This window comes from Ictidomys tridecemlineatus, chromosome 1, assembly GCF_052094955.1.
Source record: "Ictidomys tridecemlineatus isolate mIctTri1 chromosome 1, mIctTri1.hap1, whole genome shotgun sequence".
Lineage (NCBI taxonomy): Eukaryota > Metazoa > Chordata > Mammalia > Rodentia > Sciuridae > Ictidomys > Ictidomys tridecemlineatus.
In genome coordinates, this window is record NC_135477.1 from 243,030,784 (window position 1) to 243,050,269 (window position 19,486).

A 19,486-nucleotide genomic window follows, 5' to 3' on the forward strand; every position below is an offset into this window, starting at 1 on the left:
CGCCGTATATAAATAAATAAAATAAAGGTCTATCAAGAGCTAGAAAAATATTTTTTAAAAAATGTTCAATCTTAGTAACAAAACCTATTTTTGTTGCCTGATATAAAATAGGATCAGCTATTTATTAATTAGTTCAATGGATGTAGAGCACCTACAATGTGTTAGGAATTATTTTGGGCAATGGACCACAAGACAAGATGGATGCAAGCCACTTATGAATCCTTACTCTGTGTAAGGTACTTGGCACCTTTTTATATTTTTTTTTATTTGTAGATGGACACAATAGTTTTATTTTATTTGTTTTTATTTTTATGTGGTGCCGGGGATCGAACCCAGTGACTCATGCATGCTAGGCAAGTGCTCCACCACTGAGCCACAATCCCCAGCCCGTGATTACTATTTTTAATCAAATTTACAAAATGTACTATTATACTAATTTTAGGGATGAGAAAATGGAAGCAGTAATTCCAATTTCTCACAGTTCATAGGTACTGGTTCCAAGATCTGAACTCATCTCATTAAATGATTTGAGGAATACAGTATAAATCTGAAGTTAACCAATTCTGAGAGCCCCAGTTCTTGAGAATGACCAACTGAGTATTAGTAAGCCTATAACCATCTCTTTCAACAAACATATCACACTTATTCCTTCTTCTGCGTATTATATCATTTTGTTTCCAGGTCAAATTGTGAGATTTGCAAATAAAGAGTCTCATTCATGAGCCTCAGTGACCCGCATGGGAATTGTGGAAATGTCATCTTTGGCTTCGTTTTATCTTGCACCTCATACTCACGGATTCCCTGGTCACTTACCAGCCCTCTTGTATTTTTCCATCTCCTTGTGTTCATTTCATTTTTTACTTATAGGAGGATAACAGGTCCTACTGGCCTAACAGCTGATTAAATCAGCAGCAGTATTTTTAGGCAAGCTTCATGAAAGACTCAACACAAAGCCCAACTGTATTAGTCATAACACCTGAGCAATACCACAAATTCCCTTTTCATTAGTTTTAATGAAACGTTCTTACATATATTTAACATTGTCTATGCTTACCCAGAAATGATCTCTTCTGTAGTTGCGTCATCAAACTCCTTGGCTGAAGTGTTCAAATAATCTTTAAGTCCTACGTGCTTATAACAGACTCTAATTAGACTTCTTTTCTCCCATTTCCTTCTCCTCCTTCTCCTGTTTGTTATCACAAACATTTCCCATTTTTGTTTCTTCCTATTATTTACAGTGATACCAACCACGGTTTTGCACATTAATTTATTGGTTAGGTTTCTTTATATTAAAAAAAGTCTTTTAAAATCATCATCATTTTCTTTGACAGGGTCTTGGAGAGTTGTTTGGGGCCTTGCCAAGTTTCTGAGGCTGGCTTTGGACTTTCAATCCTACTACCTCAAATTACAGGTGTGCTCCATCATGCCTGGCCCCTATATCTTTTTTTGAAAGATATTTCTGAGAGGGGCTGAAGCTTGGACTATTTTCCCAATGTTGATCTTCTCTTAAAATTAACACTTCTTTTAGTACTGGTCTCATGAGATGAAATCAATGGTAGAGAACCAATTATATACTGTCAAAAGGGATTTTCAATTATTTGTGGATAAGGACTACATCACAAACTCACATATATACTTAAATATATAAACCATGTATCTTACAGAGTTAATGTATCCTGGATACTTTTTTTAATGAGCATGTATCAGTGAAATACTAATCCACAAACCAACACTCATATAGTTTCCTTGTATTCTGCAAAACTCAAGTCCTTGACAACATCTAGGATATTTTTCCACTAATAATCAACTGTCCATGAGCTTAAACACATCTGATTAGAATAGGTCTCAGCTGATACTATCAAGTATATCATGCATACTACACTCACCACATCAATCAGGGAATTTAGGCTTCCTGACTAATTAATAAACATTTGTTGATTTCCTACTTTATGGACAATAAATCTTATGGCTCTATACATGGAAGCTTGTAGGACAACCTCTTTCACTAATGGAACTTGTTGCTTGGCTTGTAAGTATCTTTTATATCAATGTCCAAGTGAAAATGGGAGGAAACAAAGGTACCAGTACATAGTTTTTTTCTAAAACAAGAATTATTTTCTGTATTAGCCTTCTCTATAGTTACTTTATAATTTTTTAGGCCTGATTCAAGTTTTCCATAAGGTATTTTGACTAGTAAGCATAACTGTATTGTGGGCTATAAATAATATAACACACATAATTAACATGTACACTCTTAACATGAACAGGCATACTTCTCTAATACTAACTGTGTGTGGGCTAGTTCTTTGGTTAAATTCTGTTAGATTTTTCAGAAGTGGTCCCATCTAAAAATATTTTGAATCAAATTAAATCTTGCATCAAATGTTATTAGTTCAATATATATATATATATATGACTGTAGTGTGGTTGGCAAAAATATGATTCAAGAATCATTCTAAATTGGATGGGCAAGCAGCTAACATGTTTTTATATAATCTCTCAGTTGACCACTGTAACCCCCAACCCTGATACTCAATTAGAATTTTGTCACTAGATATCATGTGATTGTCTTGCTTTGTAAAAATTGACAGGTACACAGCCACATCAATGATTATAGCAACTCAATTCACAATAGCTCAACTCAGGTGCCCTTCAACAGAAGAATGGATAAAAAATTGAGGTATATATACATAATAGAATATAACTCAGCCTTAAAGAAGAGTAAAATGATGACATATGCTGGTAAATGGATAGAGCTAGAGAATATTATGCTAAGTGAAATAAGCCAATCCCAAAGAACCAAAGGCCAAATGTTTTCTCTGATACATGGATGCTAATTCACAGTAAATTGGAGGAGGGGCTAGGGAAGAACAGAGGTACTTTAGATTACACAGAGGGATGTGAAAGGAAAGAAGAGGACATGAGAGTAGGAATTATAGTAGAATGAATTGGACTCTATGTGCATATATGATTACCCAGTTGGTTTAACTCTACATCATGTACAACAAGAAGAATGAGCAAAGTTATACTCCATTTATGTATGATGTATCAAAAATCATTTTACTGTCATGTATAACTAATTAGAACAAATAAAAATAAGCTAAAAATGAACTAGTAATGCATTATCTTCAAATTCAGCTAGCTTCCAACATTATTTCCTAAGAGGTTTATAATAATAGTGTTGATGATTATTATAACCAACAGGGAATTGTTCACAGGTCTTTAGAATTTCCCTACCCAACAGGCTTATGCTTACCAGACAAATTAGGAGACTTTGCCATTTCCCTAGGCACTTGAGTGCAAGACTGTGAGGGAAGAGAGTTAAACATGAGGAGGTAAAGCCTTGACATTTGAAAAGTAAACAGCTTCGATTGGCAAGATGACATTTGTCCATTGCACTTTGTAGTCATTGTTTCTCTGTAATGTTGGAAATGTCAGGAGGGTGCCAAGAATCTGGATCACAAAGTGAGTAAGAAGTTGTTGCAAAGAGATGGAGTGGCTATGATGTCAGCTACGGTGGCAGCAGCAACAGGAGTGACACAGTTTTTTGCCTTCCCAAGTGTAATAGCACGTGTCTGTGTTAGAGGCTATTCAGCAGAAGAGTACGGCAGAGCAGCTTCTAAAGCGGGCTATCGGACATGCAGTCTCTAAGCCTGAAAATGAAAAAAAAAAAAAAGACATCATGCATTCTGGGGTGAAAGATAAAATATTACTTAGTTACACAGGGTGTATTTTTGGGCAAAGACCCTGGCCAATAGGTTCCCAAGGGAAAGAGGAGCATTCCTGTGCAGCAGACAAGGGATTCATGCCAACTTCTGGGCCAGTTTTGTGAGCAAAAGACTGGCATTAGCTCAAGTCCATGGAACAGAGGAACAGTGAAGGGTAACAGGCTTAGTAATTGCCAAGTCATTGAATCAGCCAACTGTGATTTGGTCCTTTTGCCACCCTGTGTATTACTATCCAAAAGAGCACAGGAACCCAGCAGGGCAAACAGTGAGTTCTCTCTGAGAATATTCCAACAGCATTATCTTGAAGGAAAGAGGAGAAGAGACCCAATATGAAAAGAATAAAAAAAGGATACAGACCTTACCAGATGTTTGTTTACTTGCTAGGAAATTAAAAAAAAAACTATTAAATAAAAATGTGACAGATTATATGTACTAAGAGAACTACAAAGACTCTTCAGTTGTTCAATCCTTCACCAGCTACTGGGTCAAATATTATTTTTCTGTATAAACCCTTCCCCTTCTTAACCACCTTTTCCTGGTTCTCTGGTTTGGATGTAAGGTGTCCCCCAAAACTCCTGTGTTAATGCAGGAATACACAGAGGAGAAATGATCAAAGTACAAAACCTGTAACCTAATTAGTTCATCCTAGTTTAAATGGGATACTGTGCTGGGTAGTAACTCTTGGCCTGAGGGACATGGCTGGTGGAGGTGAGTCACTGGGGATAAGTCCAGGAAGGGCTCATCTTCCCGGTGGTCCCTTCCCTGCTATCTCTGCTTTCTGGTCACCAGTGTTCTTTTGCCATGCCCTCCACCTTGATGTTCTGCCTCACCTTGGGCCCAGAGCAAGGGACTTAGTCAACCATCAAATAAAACTCTAAAAACATGAGCCAACATACTTTCCTCTTCTGGTTTTTTTTTTTTTTTTTGGTGTTTTGTGCACAGTAGTGAAAAGCTGACTACCTGGTTTGAGTTTATACATCTTTTTTCTCTCTATGATTTTTTTTTTGGTAGGAGACACTTAGCTCATCTCTTTGGACTCCACATCTGGCTATTACTTTTCCTTGGAATTTACACCTGGATTCCAACTTCAGGTTTGCTCTTGGTATCCAGATGATGCTCACTCCTCCTTTCTCCATAGAACCTGGGTGTGGAGGGGCAGTGTTGCCTGAGTACTTCTCCATCATTCACTCTGTCCTCCTGGTATGTCCTTCCGCTGAATTTGGGTTTCAGCTGGTTTACTCCTGGAATGATCTTAGGTCATTCCCACTGACTTAATAGAAGTTCTCCAAAGACAGGTCTTGAAAAGAGGATTCAAGTGCAAGTGGTTTATTTGGGAGATATTACCAGAAAACAAACAAACAACAAACAAACAATGGGACATGTAGAAAGTAATATAGAAATCCATAATAAGTGAGCTATCCAGCAAATGACCACTTTGAGTAACTGCAATTGGATTTAACTAGAGAACAACTCTGGGAGAGAGAACAGAGCTGGAATATTTATTATAAGCTCCTCTCTCACATTAGTCGAGGGCTGTTCTGATGGGTGAGTGTTCTGTAGCACTTTTGGTTTGCTTCATATACAGGTTCATCTGGCTCTGGTGGGCAAAGGAAGTCTTCAAGCAAGGATTTGCAGATGCTGGTAGTAGAAATAGTTCACAGTTAAGGTGAATTGTAAGAAGCTTCCAGTCTCCAACCATGGGCCATAGCCAGTGTCTACCTCTCTCCCATGGAATGGAGCAAATCTTATATACCTGCCATATATATTTCTATTTCTAACTTTGCTTTTGTTTTAAATTCCAGTTGCACACTTATACTATCCAAGCTCATATTCTTGATTCTAGACTAAGTGCTAAGGATTCTAAGATGAATGAGAGATGGTTGCTCCTTCAGGAAGTAAATCGTTTAAAATGATCTCCTCCTCACCTCTGTTTGCAGGAAGAAATATGCTTCCTAGTTTCCTTTAGATCTAGTGTCCTCACTTCCCTAAACACTCCAGGCCCATTACTATGTCTTCATTCTCTACTTATTGACACCATCATCTTCAAATCATCTCTCCTAAGGAACACCTTTCATCTTTTTCCTGGATGTTTCCAGCTGTGGCTGTTCCTTCCTATTTGAAGTGCCATGAACCAAGTAGGTTTTTGTTACGTCCTTTATGTCTAGGTTGGCTATTTTTTCTTAATAGCTTCCATCAGCAACACAATCTTCTCCATCTCTTAAATTCCTAGCCCACAATAATTTTTTTCTCCCACACCATGGTGATAAGATGATCTTTCTAAAACGTGTTATTTTTCTGATGAAATGCCTTTCATTTTCTTGAGGCTTCATTAAGCCTCAAGATGCTCCTCAGATTTTCCCAACTCTGACTCTCAAATCTTCCGGACAAGTCAGAAAAATGTACTACCATCACCCAAGCAAAACAAGCATGTTCAGTATCTCTAGTCCTTCTTATACCACTTCCCACCTGTTAGGATTTTCTATCCTTGCAAAGAATCCTATTCAGACTTCAGGTACAGTTCAGGTCCCACCTTCCCTAGAAACTTTAGACCATCTTAATTCATGCTAGTCTTGCTGAACAAATCTGTTACTGCCTGTACTAATCATTTGAAATTTTGTCATTCTCTGCAATTCGTGACATTATCTTAACATAAATCACTACGTATCTGTTTTAGTAACCATAAGATATGTTCTCAAACATTTACTTGCTAAAATCCTTTTTAACTTTATCTTATTCAATTTCATAACAATATTATGAGATAACTATTATTTCCCCCTGTTTTAAAACGAAGATACTGAACAATAGAAGGGGTAAGGACTTGTTCAAGAACAAACCACTTTATTTACTAAAAGTTCAAACAAGTTATTTATGTAGATTTGGGGAGAATTTTCTTTAACGACTTTGAAATGTATTTTAAGGAACCTAGCTGGAGTTATTTTTGTGTCTATTTAACTTAAGGAAAAGCTAATGAATAACAAATTGTTTATTCCCATGTTTGATGAATCTTAGTCTTTATGATTCATGCAATCCCAGAGTATGATTATTCATCAGGCTATTTGCCCACTGCAATAATTATTTGTTGAATGAATGAGAGTTTTGGACTCAAAATGCATCTATAAGAGTAGACTTACCTTAGAAAACTTAAGAATATGGGATATGTCATAAAAATATAATTTAGTTTTTAAGAAATTATAAATAGCCCTAGAGCTGAATCATTTAAAATATATAAAACAGGATTCCTCTATGTCTTGGGCATTTGGCTTTGTACTGAGCTCTGCTGCTGATGCCTTAGCAATGACATCCTTGGTTACTTAGTCTCAGTATGCAACCTTCTTCAAAGCACAAATACTCTGCCTTATTTTTGATAAAATACTGTAACTTTCACTTGTGTATCTTTGGCGATAGCCATATCAAAGAGATTTCTCTGTGTTTATTTTCTTTGAAATGAAAACCTCTGAATTGATGATGCAGATAGACTGATAATTGGAAATGTATGCCTCTTTATGCAAGAGCGTCTTAAACTAGTGCCCATGGGTGTTGTCCAAAGATCCTGTGAGCACCTTAATGTTTTTTACAAAATGTTGGATGCATTTGAATTTTGCTTTCTGAGGAAAAGAGATTTTGGCTTCAAAAGATTCCCGAAGTCATTCATAATCTGAAATAGATTAGGTATTATTATAAACTAGTGAATTACAATATTGCTGATTATTTTTTTAGATGAAACTATGATATATAATAGATTCCACATTCCTGACATAACACAATGACACGTATCAAGATTTTCAAATCATCAGTTACGGGGTTTGATCAATAAAATCATCTCCTTTGGCCTTAATCTCCTTTGTGTTGGCTGAAATTGAATTTCTGGTCTGTACAGCAGAAACTTTATTTTCTTTTTCAGAAGTAACTTAGCCCAAATGTTCCTCTCAATTTGAGAAATCTTGTGTTTTGCATGTTCCCCTGCTAAGGATGTGAGTGCACTGCCAAACCACAGAATTGTTTTCCTACCTGCAGCTGTCCTTCACACATTTTTATGCTAGGAAAAACTGTTGAGCCATTCCTTTGATAGATTATCACTGACCATCAAGTCACCTGTGCATCAAGAGCATGAAAGAGCAAATTGGGTTAGGAGGAAGTTCAATGGTCAAAACTTAAAGGTAGAACCATGGGCACACAGGTAATAGGATCTGGAGGTTAATCCCATCACCACCATGTACTAGCTGAATGGTCTTGGTGACCCTGCAGGGTTGCTTGACTTCTGTGGGGGATTTTTCAACCAGAGTATTACATTTAGCTTCTGGTAAAATAACTACTTTAAAAATGTACCTGAGTAGCATAATTCCACCTTTTCTCTAGTGCTAAATTACACTTCCATCATCATTCAGTAGCCGTGCATTGATTCAAGCATAAAAACTACAGTAAAGTGACATTGCAAGTGTCACCACCTATGGACTGGAAATGTATTTCTTTTTCTTTCCATGAAAAGATTAGACTAGAAGAGTTTTTTTTTTTTTTCCTTAATCACAATTGACACAACCTCTCATCTCCAAATTAGCCCTTAATATTTAATCCTTAATTTTTCATTCTTCTCTTCTTTGTTAAATTATTTTTCCTTTTTAAAGAATGACTTAACAACAATAGTTAACTGTAAACTAATATAAAAGAACTTCATTTTAATGCTACCTTCCTTGAAGGAATACCATCATTATTTTGGTCATTAGATGAAAGTTAGAGATTTGTTCATGTAAATTGTTCTGTGCTACAGAAATAAATAAAAACAACTGACTTGTCACAGGTGATCTCTTATCATGAAATAGTTTATTTCAGTACTTGGCATCAGAAAAAAAAATTGATAAAATAAATAATTTGAATGAGTAAGGAGGTATTTTGTCTCCGTTTCCACTGACACAAAAGGAGAACAGTAAAGAATATCTCCTTGCTCTCTGGTGGGTTAGAGGCTAGAGAAACATATGCGAATTAATATCTTCTTTTTGATTTAAAAAATTTCTACAGCTATTTATAAATATGTCACAGTTACTCATTTTAAAAAATTAAATTTTGAGATTCCTTTGTTACTGAAAAAACGATGAAAATCCTTTTAAATATTTGTGAAGTTAAAGAAACAGGCTATTAGAAAATTATCTATTATTCTGTTTCTTGAACATAGTTTCTCTAGGAGAATTTTTGTTTGCATGCCAATTAAGCCTCTCAATTTCCCATGGAGTAAAAATTCCAGGAAACAGGATCAATGTATCTAAGAGAAAAGTTGTCTGGCTCTAACTCTCAGCTGGAGGCAGAGTGGGAAAGAGGAAGAACATGGTCTCTGGGGTTATTACCCTCCATTCAATTCCTAGTCTCATCACCTTGTAGTTATGTTACCTTGGCTACGTTACTGTTTCTTCCTTATCCTCACTTTTTTTTTTCCTGCAGAAAAAAAATTAAATGTTAACATGAACCTTCTTAGATTTTTTTTTTTTAGTGATTAAAGATTGCATATATAAATTGTTTCCTATGATGTTGAGCTATGTTGTGGGCTGAAATTATGTAAAATTCTAATTTTTGATTACTCATAATATGAATCTGTTTTGAGATAGGGCCTTAAAATAGGTAATGAAAGTAAAATAACATCATGTGGGTGCACCACCTGACTGGTTTCCTTATAAGAAGAGATTAAGACTCAGAGGTTCCTGGGTACAGATAAAAGCCCGTGTGAGGACATGACAGAAAAGAGGCTTTCCACAAGCCAAGAAGAGGCCTTAGAAAAACCCAGTCCTGGCAAACCTTTGATTCTAGGACTTCTAACCTACAGGACTGTGAGAAAATAAATCTTTGTTGTTTAAGCCATTCAGTTTGTGGTATTTTGCTAAGGCAGCCCCGACAAACTAATACAGGCTCATAACACATCCTTGACCAATGAGAGTTATTATTAGTTCTTCCACTGGGACAACTAGATACAAGTGTTGAAGCTGGGTATGAAGGTCTGGCTCATAGTGGATGGTGAGCAATCATCCACCAACTGAATTAAAGGGGATAGGAAAGTAAGAAACCTTAAAATATCCCCAGCCAGCACATCAGAGAATGATAAATTCACATCTCATTTGGGTTAAAGCACTAAAGGGTCTTCTTAAAATGCACATTAAGCCATTATCTTCCATTAATGTCTTCAGACAAATAATTTAGAAGATTATGGCTAGTTTTAGAAATCAGGATCTTGAGAGCATAATATCAAGAGCAAGTAAGTTTTCAAAGCAAGTAAGGAGAAAGAAAGCATTAGGACATAGAGTGCCCTGGGTGAAGAAACTTCTCTGTACAGCAGCCTAAGATGTAACAAAGAGATCTGCTCAGGTGGCCAGAGTACAAGGAAGGCACTAATGTAGCATGGAGGTGCAGATCAAGTGCTGCTGAAGGGAAATTGTCTCAAATACAGAAGAGACTTCTCTTTAGGAGACACTTATGGTATATGTGTGTGTGTGTGTGTGTGTGTGTGTGCGTGTGTGTGTGTGTGTGTGTGTGTATACTTGCTCATCAAATTTCTCCTGCAGATTAGAACAGACAGACAGGACCTTGAGTTTACATTCATATTCAGACACAGAAGGGCAATTGACAGCTTTCTACCATTAAGACATTAGTGAAGAGCAGGATGAGTTGACAGAAGATTAAGAAGAGAAGTAAAAAAGAGGCTAAGAAAGTAGATGGGACATACAAAGGCATCTGGAGACCCATGAAAGTATAGAGGCAAAGGAGATCTTTTAAACTTGGAAAAATCATGGACTTGGGAAAACTGAAAATATTTTTTGAAAAGCCTGCTGTCATCTTTATCCATTTCTTCCCCAGGCTTAAGCCAAATTCTTATCAGTATAATTTGCCTCTCTTTCTGTGCTTCTTTCAATAACTCTTTATAAACCTTAATCATTCTTTACCTTAAAATGGTTGAAACTGATAAAACTGAAGCAGAAATAGTCAGATAGAATGAATCAAACCTCCTGAAGATAGACAACTTTCACTTGAGTGCAGATTTATACTGATGACAAAACAGTTGGTTTAACTGGATTGTCAAGAAGTTATCAAATTTGACATTTTAAACTGGAAGGAAACTTACTGACCTCATATTCCTCATTTACAAAATGATAGAGATGAACCAGATGACCCTAATGTCCATTCTACCCAGTGATTTTTGAACACAATAACTTTCTTTAATTTGTTCTGCTTATCAGGTATTGGCAAAGATCGCAATAGCCTATTGAGAATAAAATGAAATGATATAAAGTTCATAATTCTAAAGGTTCTATTATCAAAAGGATTCCATGGTAAATCAGATAATTTTCCAAATAGTAAATTCAGCATTATCTATTAGGCTTTTATTTTTCATGTGAGCAGCTCAAAGTTTAGGGATGAAGTAATTTCTTGGACCATGATTTCTATTAAGTTGAGTTCACCAAATCTGAGTTTCATTTAAAATTTTCTCTTTGTTGTCCATTTTATGACAGTTCCAGCATATTCACTAACAACACCTTCTCTGTCTGCTATGAACTATGGAAACAAAAATGCCATGAGGCAAACAACTGTGATCCTCCTGTTAGGAGAAAAGCTATCCCCTCCAGTAAAAGTATTGTTTGATAAACGGGTGTTAAAGAAGACACTCAGCAATACCACCTACATGATTGCAAAAGCCTGTAACAAAATATATCTCAAACCCTCAAGCATGATAGCTTGCTTTAAAAATATGCTTCAGGGCTAGGGTTGGAGCTCAGCAGTAAACACTCATCTAGCTCATACGAGGCACTGGGTTTGATTCTCAGCACCACATAAAAATAAATAAATAAAATAAAGATATTGTGTTCAACTACAACATATATATATATATATATATATATATATATATATATATATATATATCTTTTTTAAAATTTTTTTTCCTAAAAAAAAAAGTGCTTCAGATCCTAGCATAAGAACCACGAAGCCCATGTCCCCACTAAGTTGATGAGAACTAAAGAGTCAGTTTTCCATGGGTTTTATTGGAAATGAAGATGGAATAGTCTAGTCTGTCTCTTTACATTCTTGCGCATAGGGTGACTCCACTGCTCCAAAGATGCAGATCCATTTCATTCAAGCCAAATTTGCCAGTTTCTTGAGAGCAAGAGCCATTTCTCATTCATCTTTGTATCTTCAGTGGCATTTAACATAATACACAAGAGGCACTTTGTATATATTAAATGATCACTTGGATGAAAGAACTACTCTTGTGAATTGGTGCAGGTTAGAACCATTAGAAATTAATCTAACTAGAGCTGATTTATATAAATAGTTGATTTATATTAGTAATTAAAACTGGCTTTGCACTGGAAACAGTAGTAGAACAAAACGAATGAACAATTGGCCTAAAGAAAGGGATAAATGAAATAAAAACTCAAAGATTAATATTTGAGCTATTGTTTTTTTTTTAAAGAGAGAGTGAGAGAGGGGAGAGAGAGAGAGAATTTTTTTAATATTTATTTTTTAGTTCTCGGCGGACACAACATCTTTGTTGGTATGTGGTGCTGAGGATCGAACCCGGGCCGCACGCATGCTAGGCGAGCGCGCTACCGCTTGAGCCACATCCCCAGCCCCTGAGCTATTGTTTTTGATATGAGAAATGCTATGAAGTGTGAAATAGTTCAAATATACAACGAGATCAAAATTATGTATTGTTGGGAAACTTATCTAGTTTGTTGTTACACATTTGAATAAGAGATTAAGCAATCATACATAATGTATCCGTGAACAGCTAGTGAACTTAACTGAAAGAGAATTACTGATGTCCTTTTTATGAATGGGTTGCTTAGCCTTGACTATCCATTCCATGCTTTTAAGCTTGAGAAAGTTAAACAAGCAGTTTTGCTGGCTATGGTTTTCTAGTCCAGTTTTAGGAAGGATGTATTCCACGGAAGTCATGAGCCTGTTCAAAAGCATTGCACGTCAGGTGTAGATTGAATTACAAATTTGGTTTTTGCTCCTGTAACCTTGAAGTGACATTATTAATTTGAAAGATGACACCGTTCTTTATTATCATCCTGCATGAGAGGAAAACATTCAACAAAACGTATGAAATTCATTTCCCAGGTCCCCTGGGGTCTCCAGTTTTGTCACTGAAGGGAAGTCTATGTATTTTACTCTTCTGAAATGTTTAGCTATCACCACATTCACCACATACAGGCTATAGGGGCTCTGCTTTTGGAACATCCTCATGGGTAATCAAAATCAACAATCTACTATAGGAAAACCAGGCTATTTAACCCATTAAACTAGGATAAGGATTCATTTGTTTGAATAAGCTAATCATGACATTTAAATCAGGTACATTATGCACATTTCCCCCTCTCTGCTGAGGGGCACGTGCACTTAGAAGAACAGACAGATCTTGCTGCTCTCTGATAAGGTCAGAGAAGCTTAGCTAGAATGTAGTGATGCTTAAAGCTCATTGGTTTTGCCTATGGAGCACAAGGCTGTTACCATGACTACAAAGCTGCAGTTGCTACGGCATCCAGAGGCTCATCCGATGTCAAGGCTTCTGGGTGGCCCAGCACAAAAGCTATTACTTTATGTTGTTTTTGAAAAGTCTTTGAATAGTAGTACATAGCTAAAATAATTCCAGGTAAAAAAGGTTTCTTATACTTCCTATGTAGATGGGAGGCTGTTCTTCAAAGTAGGAGTAAATGATTGAAAACAAATCCATTTCTTTCAATTAGAACATCAAAGAAATAAATTATAGCTGAAGGGAGGAAAATGTATACAACCAGTATTAAAGCACTGTTTTTCTTTCCATTCCCTAAACATAAACTTAAATTTTATGGAGAAATTTTAAATAATCTCACAAAAAATCTATACATCACTTGGATTGGCAAACCATTAACAGCCAACTCACTATTTGGTGAGAATAGGAAGAATTAACAATGCTGATAAACAGAGTCACAAAATGCACCAGAAGAGGCAAATTTTCCACACTTTTACCTCTATAATAACCAATATTGATTAATTATTGTTCTATGACAAGACTAAAAGCAGCCTTTAGGTTAGTAAGTTCATTTAAATATATTCATAAATGCTGTTTCTGAGAGAGAGAGGGAGAGAAAGAGACCCCTGGGATCTTAAGTTTTAGGCAAGCATGGTTTTACCGAATTACCTTTTTATTTAAAACTCTCCCATTGCTTGAGAAATGTGGCAAGCCCTCACAATGCCTGGGTGTAATGCTTTTTCCAGTAAAATTGAACTTTTGCTTTTGTTGGTAGAGGGGAATGATTAGGATGAGGCCAGAAAGGGAGAATAACAGCTACTACATGAGTCTTTGATATTTGGGAGAAACTCTGATAAGCACTTCCACTCATTTCTTCTATATATTACTTATACCCTTACTATGAAGTAGTTTTATTTTCATGTGACAAATAAGGGACTAAAGAAGTTAAGTATCAGATAACATAGTAAGTGGTTGATCTGAGATTGTAATCTATGCCTGTGGGATACCAAGCTTTTTCCCTCATCTGATGTGATATTCTTCTTTAAGAATGTTGCCTGAACTATGGATTTTCATTCTATCAAATAGGGCTTAAGAGACAAGTGGTGGACAGGCTGACAGCATCACAGTGGAACACTGAAATGAACTATAAGATTTCAAATACAACTCCTGAGGCTGCTAGTTATATGTCAACCCAGTAGAACTCGGCTAACCTGGACTTACTAGGGAAGACTTTCATTTAGAGAAGTATTCATTTTGTTGAGCCTGTCTGTGCACTGGTGTTGGGATCTGATAGAGTATAGGGTTTCATCCTGATTGTCTAAGAAGTTGGCAAAGAGCTGGTTGTATTTCATGAGTGGAACAAAGACCTGGACAAGACCTGGACAAATAGGCTCTTGGAAGTAACACTAGCCAGAACTATGAGGGGCCTAATAATTTACCCTACTTGCAAGTGAACAAGTTGGTTGGCCACAGTTTCATGGATGCAGACAGAAAATATGATACTCCTTATTCAGAGATCAGAGCTGATTTATTACTTACTCTAATGGTAGTTGCCAGGGTATCAACCCCTTGTGGTTCTCTGGGGTCCTTACCCACAGCACCATGTGAAAATGGTCAGGTGCCATCTGCATACCCATGGCTTCTTTCACAGAAGAGAAACAATAAACTTAAAAGAGAGTCTGATGTTTTATAACGAACCACAGGCTTCATGGATATTTTTTCCCAGAGGGTAATAATATCAATCTATCATCCAAGGCTGATTGTTATACAAATATATTTGAAAGTCCAGACAAAGGCAGCTGGTTTCTTTATTTGCAAGATGTACAAAAACAAGAAAAAGTCAAAAGGAAATATATCCCCAAGTATCTCCTTCACTAGAAATAACATGCTTCTCCTAATGTGAGAATGATTTATGTATGCTTTTTAAATCTCTCTTAATTCTTCTTTTGGCTGGCTGCATCCTATTGCTGCCTCATATGGAGTTACTGTTGGTAAGAACTTTGTGTTTTTTAATGTAGGTGCTATAGTTTTATCCTATCACCTCAAATTTTACTTGTTACTGTAGTCATCTTTTCATCACTGTGACCAACAGGCCTCACAAGAACAACATAAAGGAGGATAATTCTATTTTTCACACAATTTCAGAGGTTCAGTCTAAGGTTGGCTGACTCCATAGGGCTGGCCTGAGGTGGGGTAGAACATCATGGTAGAAGGGCACAGCAGTCAAAAGCAGCTAAGGAGATGGCAATCAGAAAGCAGAAAGGGTGCTTACAAGGGACAAAATATGACCCCCCAAGGCATGCTTCCATGACCTATTTCTCCATTACCCCACCTGCCTAAAGCTATCATCTAGTTCATCCTTTCCAGTGGATGAATCTACCAGTTATACTCTAATCTGTATAATATGATCATTTCACCTCTGAACATTCTTGCATGACCTCACAAACAAGCTTTTGGGGGAAATCTCATATCTAAATCATAACATCTATGTATTTAGAGTTTTTTTTAAAAAATCAAGATGCAAGCCTTTACATTCATTCCTAATTTTTTTTTTTCAGAAGCCTAGAGGAAATTGCATCCTAGTCCAAGCTGGCAATGGTGAATGACCTAGCTCAATTGTGCCTTGTGTCTCTCTTAAATGTAGCCTCTAAGCCTACAAATTATTCTAATTTGTTATGTATGACAACAGAATGCATTACAATTCATATTATACATACAGAACAGGATTTTTCATTTCTCTGGTTGTACATGAAGTAGAGTCACACCATTAGTGTCTTTATACATGTACTTAGGGTAATTATGTCCATCTTTTTCCACTGTAAGGTTATCTTTGTAATTTAATTTTGTTTTTGATTAATATATATTAATTATATATACATATATATTATTTGGTTCAGTGTAATTTTCTTTTCTTTTTTTTTTATTGGTTGTTCAAAACATTACAGAGCTCAAGACATATCATCTTTCATACATTCGACTCAATTGGGTTTTGAACTCCCCAAATACATAATACAGACTCACTTCTGTTACATACTCACATGTTTACATAATGGCATATTAGTGACTGTTGTATTCTGCTACCTTTCCTATCCCCTATGTAATTTTCAATATACTCATGCAGTCTGCATTGATCAAAGGCTGCCTCCTTTCTTATCTCCCCTAGTAATCACTATTGTACATTCTGATCTCTGTTTTTAACTTCTATATATAACCAAGAATATGCAGGACTTGTTTTTCTGTGTCTGGCTTATTTCACTTAACATAATGTCCTCTTATTCCATTCATTTTGTTGTAAATGACAGAACAGAGATTTCAAGAATAGATCATGCATACATCTATGATTAGCTAACTGATTCCCAAAAAACATACATTGGAGAAAGGATGGACTCTATTAATGGTTTTAAAGAAACTGAATATTCACAAACAGGAGACTGAAACTTGATCCTTGTTTTTCCCTGTAAGCATCAAGTCAAATGGATCAAGACCTACATATAGGACCCAAAACTATGAAACTACCAGAATAAAAACTAGAGGAAACATTTTGAGACACTGAAATAGGCATTTTTTTTTTTTTGGATGGGATCCCAAAGCATAGGAAACAAAAGCAAAATTAGAAGAGATTACATTAAACTAAAAAGGCTCTGAATGCTGTCTTAACTATGAAGAGCTGATCAAGTACTGATTTTTGACTTCCATTCTCTGTAAAACAAAACCATTTTATAATGTCCCTGTGTTTTAACACGAAACCTAAGTCTTGTTAACAGGTCTGTTAGGGCCATACCTACATTTCACCCTCACCTTGGATTATTATTTTTCCTCTTTCTACTATTTCCATAAAAATCCTTTTTGGGTCTTTAAAGATGCTGTGCCTCAGGGCCTTCCCGTTTGGAGTTCTTTCTGTATGGAATGTTCTCTATTCATTGTTACCATTAGCTTAGCTCATTTCTATTCTGATTTGCAATTTTCAGCTTCAAAATTATTTCTTCATGGAAAACTTTCCTGACACCTATGACAGATATCTTCCTTATGCTATATTCTTAGAGTGCTCAGTCCTTCTTTAAGGAACTCAGCACACTGATAACAAGTGCCCCCTTCCATTTTAGACTCTCCAGGAGCCCATCTGTGATGGCTTCATCATCCAACACAATGCTTATAACAACCCTAAATAAATATGAGCTACCTGACTTAAAAAAGAAGTGTGAAGCTCTTTTGGAAAGGGACACTATTTAAATTGCCTCAAGAACAGGTTCATGGGATTAAATACTGGGAAATAAGTTCGGAGTAATAATGTCTAGAAGCTTCCACATGAGGCAGGCATTTACACATGATTTTGTACACACAAGAAGTAGCCAGTGTAGGGTTCTGATCAAGGAGTGACAAGGTCAACCTTGAGTGTATTCTCATGGCTTACCCAGGCCTGCCCAGCCAGGCACATTGTATCTGTTTGTCTTGTCTCCATTACAATGTCACCTTCCCATGATCTTCACCATTGGTGCTCAGAAACACAGACTTGGTCATGAGAACATTCAGGATACAGAACTTCTCCATAATGCGATTCACACATCCAGATTATGTTAGCTGACAATATGAAGTTGTGAAGTCTCAGTTTTCTTGATGTTGTCATGGTTTTCCTGCCAATTCAGTCTGGAATGAATAAAAAAAAAAACTAATTTAAAACTAACCCCAGGAAATTTCCTAAAAAATGTATAGCCCCTGCCCCTCCTTGGGCACAGCTCTGACTTTGTATGGGACAAAAAAGCAGAGCAAAAAATACAACACAAGCATCTCTTCCAGTTATCTACAAAAAATGAAAAATTCATCATTATCTTACAAATGGCCGTCACTCTGAATATCAGAATCCGAAATGACAGTGTAAGTAAGTGTGAGGGCAGAGAGAGAAAGATTGTGTTTTTAAGCTCCATGTGTGTAGGGGTGTGTGTGTGTGTGTGTGTGTGTGTGTGTGTGTGTGTGTGTTCCTATGAAACTAATAGCTTAAGAGCAAGTGACTCGTTTCTGAACATAGCTTTCCTCATAAAATCTAAGCCCTTGTGGAGATATGACTCAGTGATGGTCCACACACTCAACAAGCAGCTTCCCCAAATCTTCATTGTTAAGTATCTTGCACTTTGCCATAAGCACTCAATAAACAATAAGTAAGGAGAAAAATCCATACTATTTTAGGAAATTTTGTGAAACAAATAAAATGGGCACTATTTGTTGGCTAAATGTGAAAGACTGCAGACTAATTTCAGGCAATGATGGAACACTTTGATTCATATATGAACTTTAAATCTAGCCAGACATCCTGGCCCTGCCACCTACTAGTTGTGTAACCTTGACAATTTATTACTGGGTAACTTGCCCAAGGATACACATAGAGGAGCCCTTCTAATGTATCAGGTATTTTACACACAAGTAGGCACGATTACTATTCCTGTATTGTATATGAGAAACTGAGGCAGAGATGTCAATTAAATAATTTTCCCATAGCCGTAGAGCTGATAAGCAGTATGGCAAAGTTTCCAACGCCATCAGTCTGGTTTCTAGATCTTACTTTTATATGATAGTCTCTATTCTTTAGTTTCTTCTCTGAAACAGAGATCCCACCTCATATCACTGTGGAGGAGATTTAAGTGAGAAAGCATATGTAAAGAATTTAGCACAGTTTTGGTATGTAATGTATGCTCATTAAATGTTAAATATTAGAATTACTAATCTCTGAGACTTAAAACCTCAAAGAATATTAACTGCAAACTCAATTATCAGTTATATATGTGTATATTATCTTTTGTAAGGGGGCATTATCCCTGGCAGAATTTTAGTTATACTAAAACATAACTCTGGGGCATTGTTTCCTCCTTTGGTCAATATATGAAATATAAGAAATATCTGACATTACTCTAGGGTGACATTACCCACGGTACCAAGACATAGAAATGAATATTTTCAGCCTAGATGATTTCTTTTCCTCCTAATCATATTTTGAAAATCTTTAAAGGAAGTATAAAAGATGAAGAAATAGATGTCAATGAAAATGAGAGACATTTTTATATAATTCTTTGGAGAATGGTAAAATAAATTTAAGCTTTTTCAAAAACAAGTACATATTTCTTATTGTTTTTTTCTAGTTGTACATGACAATAGGATTCATTTTGACATAATTATAAAAGAATGGAATATAATTTGTTCTAATTCAGCCTCCAGTACTTCCCTTCTCTCTCCTCTTCTCCCTTCCTCATTCCCTTCCCTCTACTCTAATGTTCTTTCT

The 19,486-nt window shown here is 36.2% G+C and overlaps 1 long non-coding RNA gene across 5 annotated transcripts in view; it reads right to left on the bottom strand.

Moving 5' to 3' along the window:
* Positions 1–1,251: 1,251 nt before the first annotated feature.
* LOC144365532 (uncharacterized) overlaps positions 1,252–19,486 on the bottom strand; it is a 93,737-nt gene continuing 75,502 nt past the window's right edge. For 2 of the 5 annotated variants that reach the window (XR_013424069.1, XR_013424072.1), the window contains 2 exons: positions 17,754–17,862; positions 5,178–5,366 (listed from right to left, as the gene is read on the bottom strand). This is a non-coding gene — a long non-coding RNA (uncharacterized LOC144365532). Of the gene's footprint in view, positions 3,654–4,624; positions 5,026–5,177; positions 5,367–14,470; positions 17,863–19,486 lie in introns of those variants that run through there. The other 3 variants (XR_013424070.1, XR_013424068.1, XR_013424066.1) reach the window with 3 other exon arrangements.